Source organism: Echinops telfairi, unplaced genomic scaffold (genome assembly GCF_000313985.2).
Source record: "Echinops telfairi isolate 266 unplaced genomic scaffold, ASM31398v2 ScPeMD7_15;HRSCAF=58, whole genome shotgun sequence".
NCBI classification, from domain to species: domain Eukaryota; kingdom Metazoa; phylum Chordata; class Mammalia; order Afrosoricida; family Tenrecidae; genus Echinops; species Echinops telfairi.
In genome coordinates this window covers 11,365,059-11,370,540 of record NW_022103912.1, presented here as the reverse complement: position 1 = coordinate 11,370,540, position 5,482 = coordinate 11,365,059, and the positions used below count along the sequence as shown (strand labels likewise).

The 5,482-nt window shown below is 51.6% G+C and overlaps 1 protein-coding gene across 1 annotated transcript in view; it reads right to left on the bottom strand.

Annotated features, from left to right (window-relative positions):
* Window positions 1-5,482, bottom strand: part of MGAT5 (alpha-1,6-mannosylglycoprotein 6-beta-N-acetylglucosaminyltransferase) — a 416,629-nt gene that overhangs the window by 410,864 nt on the left and 283 nt on the right. The gene's annotated exons all lie outside the window — the stretch shown is intronic.

Below are 5,482 nucleotides of genomic sequence, written 5' to 3'. Positions count from 1 at the left end.
CCGTAATGGATTTTTACTCTACTAGTACTTACTTGTGTTTTATTGACTATGTGAAGGCGCTCGAGTGTATGGATCGTAACAAACTATGAATAGCTTTAAGAAGAATGGGAATCCCAGAACACTTAATAGTGCTCATGCAGAACCTGTACATGCATCAAGAGGCAGCTGTACAAACAGCACAAGGGAATACTGCATGGTTTAAAATCAGGAAAGGGGGGGCCGCAGGGTTGGATCCTCTCACCATGCTGAGTAAATCTGCATGCTGAGCTGGAGAAGCTGGATTATATGAAGAAGAACAGGGCATCAGGAACAGAGGAAGGCTTAGTAACAACCTGTGATATGTAGATTCACAACTTTGTTTGCTGCAAGTGCAAAGATCTTGAAGCCCTTGCTTATGAAGATCGGCCTTCAGTATGGATTGCAACCCATTGTAGAGAAAACCAAAATCCTCACTAGCAGACCAACATCATGCTACATGTAGAAAAGATTAAGGTTCTCTAGCATTTTGTCTTGCTAGGATTCATAGTCATGTTCATGGAAGTAGCAGTGAAGAGATCAAATGAAGCACTGCCTCGGGTAAATCTGCTGCAAAAGACCTCTTTAAAGTGTTGAAAAGCAAGGCTGTCACCTTGGGGACAGAGGTGTACCTGCTCCAAGCGATGGTATTTTCAGTCACCTCATATGCATGTGCAAGTTGGACATCAAAAAGGGAAGGCTGGAAGAGAATGGATGCATTTGAATTACAGTGCTGGCAAAAAAAACTATTGAAGGTACCACGGACTGCCAAAAGAACCATCAAATCTGTCTTGGAAGAAGTAAAGCCAGAATGCTCCTTAGAGGCAAGGATGGTGAGACTGTGTCTCGTGTACTTTGGACATGTTGTCAGGAGAGTGCAGTCTCTGGGGAAGGACACCGTGCTTGGGACACAGGGGGAAGATCCCCAACACAGTGACACAGGGACTACAGCAATGGGGACACACACAAGTACAATTTCGAGAATGGTGCGGCACCGGGCAGTATTTTGTCTCCTGCTGTATGTTGGCTCGCCGTGAGCAAAATCGATTTGAGGGCACTTAACAGCAACAGTTTTTAGAAGCCAGATGGTGAGAAAAGGGCGCCGGGCTTGTTAACGTGGAGGACCATGAGAAAGAGGAAGACCCTCAGCGAGATGGAAGGAAGCAGTGGCTACAACCGGGGACTCCAACATACCAATGACGGTGAGCAGAGGACGGCCGAGGCCAGACAGTGGGTCCTTCCGTTGTAAGTCTGAGCTCATTCAGCGGCATCGAACAACAACAGTCCTATGGTTTAAAAACCTTTGAAGCCACTCTGACTCTCCTGCCACCCAGAGTCCTAACACCATTCAGCCAAAGTCCCCAGGCTCCATTCCCTAGCACCTCCTGCCTTGGCCTCACCAGGCTCCCGGCAGTTCTCCTGGCAATGCCCCGCCTTTCCAGGTAGCACCCCTCTCACCAGAAGGCTGGTGGTAGCCCCTGCAAGGTATGGGGGCTGTTGTCTATAAGCCATCTTGAGCTCACATCACAATGGAGAAGCAGATGATCCAACAACGGTGTGGCTGGGCGCTGACCCAGCCAGAGAAGTGCCTGGGCGCCTGTCCATGGGCTCTACCCAAGCTGCCTCACCTGAGGGGAGCCGCGGTCTCCACGTCTTTCTGACCCAGAAAGAGAAAGGAAGCATGCCCTGTGCCTCCCTGCTCCGGGGAGGTCTGGCCCACATAAAAAGAAGTCCCATACCTGAGGTGGGAGAAACGTGTCGCCATTCACACTGTCAGCTGTCAGAGCTGGCAATCCGGTGAATTATTACAGGAGAAGTGCGGGATGTGGAGATGGCATCAGTTCTGTGAAGCAAACAAACTGAATTGCTCCTGGCAAGAGAGGTCTGATCGCCGTGGAGGAGGGGGGTGGAGAGAAAGAAAGAGAGACAATACAGCCATGCAGATCAACCGAAGAGGCTAAGTGAATGCCAATGGCCTGACACCAGCCCTCGAAAGGACAAAGGAATGAAAATGCAGCGCAGGGTGGATTCGGGCAGTCTGGGGCTCAGTGTAGGTCTGGGTCCCATGCCACCCACTGCCGAGCAGTCCATTCTGACCGGTGGAGACCCTGTATGTCAGAGTGGAACAGCGCTCCAGGGGTTCTGAGGCTGGAAATCTGTGGGGCTAGACAGCCACCTTTGTCTCCCCGAGCAATGGCTGGTGGGCTCAGCACTTAGCCCACCGCACCACCCATTCCTTGATCACTCGAACGTCCAAGCTCAAAAGGACAAATTCCACAGCTAAGACGTGTGCTAGGCAAGATCTCGGAAAGGCAGGGAATCTACTGGTACACAAATGACTATTGCACTATCGCTGTACTTGTCCAAATATTTGAAATGCTTGTTACTAAAGAAAAAAATTAAGTGACACCTGTTCTGATGATATTTGGGAACTTTGGTGCTGTGTGCTGGAGTCCCTGGGTGGTAAAAATGGCTAACACAAGGCTGATGGTTCAAGTCCACCCAGGGGTGCCGCAGAAAGAAAGTCTGGGGATCGACCTCTGAGCAATCGGCCATCAAAGACCCTATGGAACACAGTTTTCTAGTCTACACTGCCAGTAGTCGGTTTCTCCTGGTTTGCTATGCTTTGGGAGTCCTGCCAGATCTGGACAAAGGCAGGTACTCCTTTTGAAGAAGCCTGCGTGGCTCCTTCCACATTTGGTCTGGGAAGGCGCACTGTGCTGGGGGCCCAGTGGCCTGACCCCACCTTGCCCTTGGGCTGGGAAGGAAGTACGGGTCACTTCCCCACGCCACACCACCACGGAGTAGTGACTAAGGGGCCTGAGTCACTTCTCAGGCTGAGCAGGGCTGAGATCCAACAGAGGCCAAGGGCTGGGAATTGATGACAGACATTCTCCAAGTGATATCCCTGCTAATGCCCGCCGCCAGCATCCCCACCACCAGGTTGGCTCAAGAGGTCTGTGTCTGCTACACTCCAGGGTAGTTCGTGCACAGGACTTTCTCTTAGCTTCACACAGCACGGCCAAGGTCAGGTATTAGTATTTAATACCATGTGACTAACATCCTCAAAGGGTTAGCATGTGGCTGGATGAATGCCTGAAGGTTCAAGTTCATTCAGAGGAACTGCGAAAGGAAGGGCTGGTAATCTGCTTGTGGGAGGTTCTTGCTGACTCACACAAGGCCACCAAGGTTAAGTCGATGTGGCCCCAAGCTGGCGTTCACATTCATGTCCTGGGAGCACAGATAACGGAGGCATCTCCTTCTGATTGCCAGAAGACCTGCCGCTGAATCCCCATCTCTCACCCCATGATATGCCCCTCCCTCCGTTACTCACCCATGCACGGGAAGGAAACCGTGCCCACCTTTAACCCTCGTAACTTGGCCTGCGTTGTGGATTAACGTAGCTCATGGTCTGTGCTACCAGGAATATGCAGCAAAACGTTTTCAACCTAAAAAGAATCTTACTTCCTCATCCACTCTGTAAATCATGCTGCCACGTGCCAGGTCCTGTGTCTAGCACTGGGGCGGGGGCGGGGGAGAGGAAGGAGGCTGCCCCAGCCCTCAAAGAGCTGCCCATTAGACCTGCAGTGCACCCCGGTCCCCTCCTGCCTTTCTCCACTTTCTCTGGCAGGAAATGTTCATACTATGCACCAATCTCACCGGCAACATCACATCTGTATAGCCCAGTCCTTTCAAGCGAAGAGGCTGGTTCTTGGAGAAATTGTGGCATTAAAAAAAAAAAAAATTCCTCACGAGGATCACTCTTTGCTGGTGGCCAAAGAGTCCTTTGGTCTCAGAAGTTCATAGTTTCCCTTCCCTAAACTGACACTTGGGTCGCACAACCTAAGGCAAGGCTGGGATGCTGCGTTAGTATCCAAGTCAGAGGTTTCACCCTGCCGCAGGGGGAGGAAAGCAGGCCATGCCCCCGACCTTTCAGGAGAACCCAACTAGCACAGGGGGTAGGGGCTGTGTGCTTGATCTCCTGAAGGCAACATAAAGGACTGAAAGAGACACTGAGGCATCTGTGATGTGGCTTCCAAGCGACAACTATCAGCAACAGCAGTCTGCTGCTTTGGGAGCCCCTCCAACAACGGTTGACAAGAGCCCCTGTCGCCGGCTCGGAGGGAAGCTGACAGACAGCTGTTCTTTCTGTAGTTCATCCCAAAGGAGCTAAGCGGGCTCTCCAAAAGCAGCTAGGTATGGCAAGCGCCACGGGGAGAGTGCCGACATATCTGGTGGCAGATAAACATAGCCCAGGAGTCCCGCATGACACCACCATGTCGGCCTGCCCCATGACGGCTCTCAAAGCCAGTCTTTGGCTGAGAACAGGAGGGCAGGCCGGGCATGACCAGACAAACCCCAGCAGACTCATGACAGAGAGCTGCTCACCTGGAGCCCTCCCTGGAGTCGGGGGCAGGGGCTCCACACAGAGCTCCATGGGTCCCCTGGCAGCATGCGACCTCCAGCTGCCATGCCTGACACCCCGAGAGAGCAGTGAGCTGGCTTCTGTCTCCCTCAGCACTGAACTCACGTCCCAGGAGACCCAGGGACTGCTGGCTGTCCAGCCCCTAGAATGAAGCCCCATTCCCACTCGCTAGCACATACAGTGTGTTCCTGTGTGCATCTTGAAATCCCACACTTTTACAGATCCAAAACTCCTTGGAGGCTCCAAGTGGGACACTTCCTGTTTCTCTGATCTCTCTCAGCAGGACCAGCTGGGAGTGCAACAGTTTGAGGCCTCAGATAAAAGTCACCGGGCCACGTGACTTCCTGAGGCCAACATGAAGGCCTTTACTCACATCAGACATTTGTCTGCTTGTGGTGGCTGGCAGGTTTGGCTACTGTGATGTTGTTGAAGATGAAGTTGGTTCAAAGATCCACAAACACAAAAGAAACAATTAAGAGTACCTAACGTTTCATTTTGCAGACCCCATAACCTTGACACACCAATCCTATCAGCCTGTGAAAGCCAAATGCTCTGCTCCTCATTGAGCATCCGACTGGCTAAGGTTACTGGCAGCGTTACACAAGGCCGTGGTTTTAAGCCTTCCACGCTGCTCAGACAGCTGAAAAGAAGGAAGTAACTTATCAAATTGCTTCCACCATGAAATGTGCTTACAACTGTAAACTCAAGACGTTGGACTCCTTGAGCAATATGAACAAGCCAAAGTCTCCTGTAATCCCCGAAAGAGACTTGGTTCCCGCACGGCGTGCTATCCTCATCGACTGGGCTCTCGTCTGGTGTTTGACTTACATTCCCCTCATGAACCTCTGTGGGTCAGGTCTTGGCGGGGCTGCTGAGAGGTCTTCTAAGTAAGAGGGACGGGCTGTGGTCGAGCTCAGCAAACCTGAACTGGTATGAATGAGTGCATGACAAGCCACCTGCTCTAATCACTTTCCTAATTCTACACAGATGCATTATGCTTTCCCAGTTACCCCTAGAGATTAACTGCAGCAGAAAATCAGA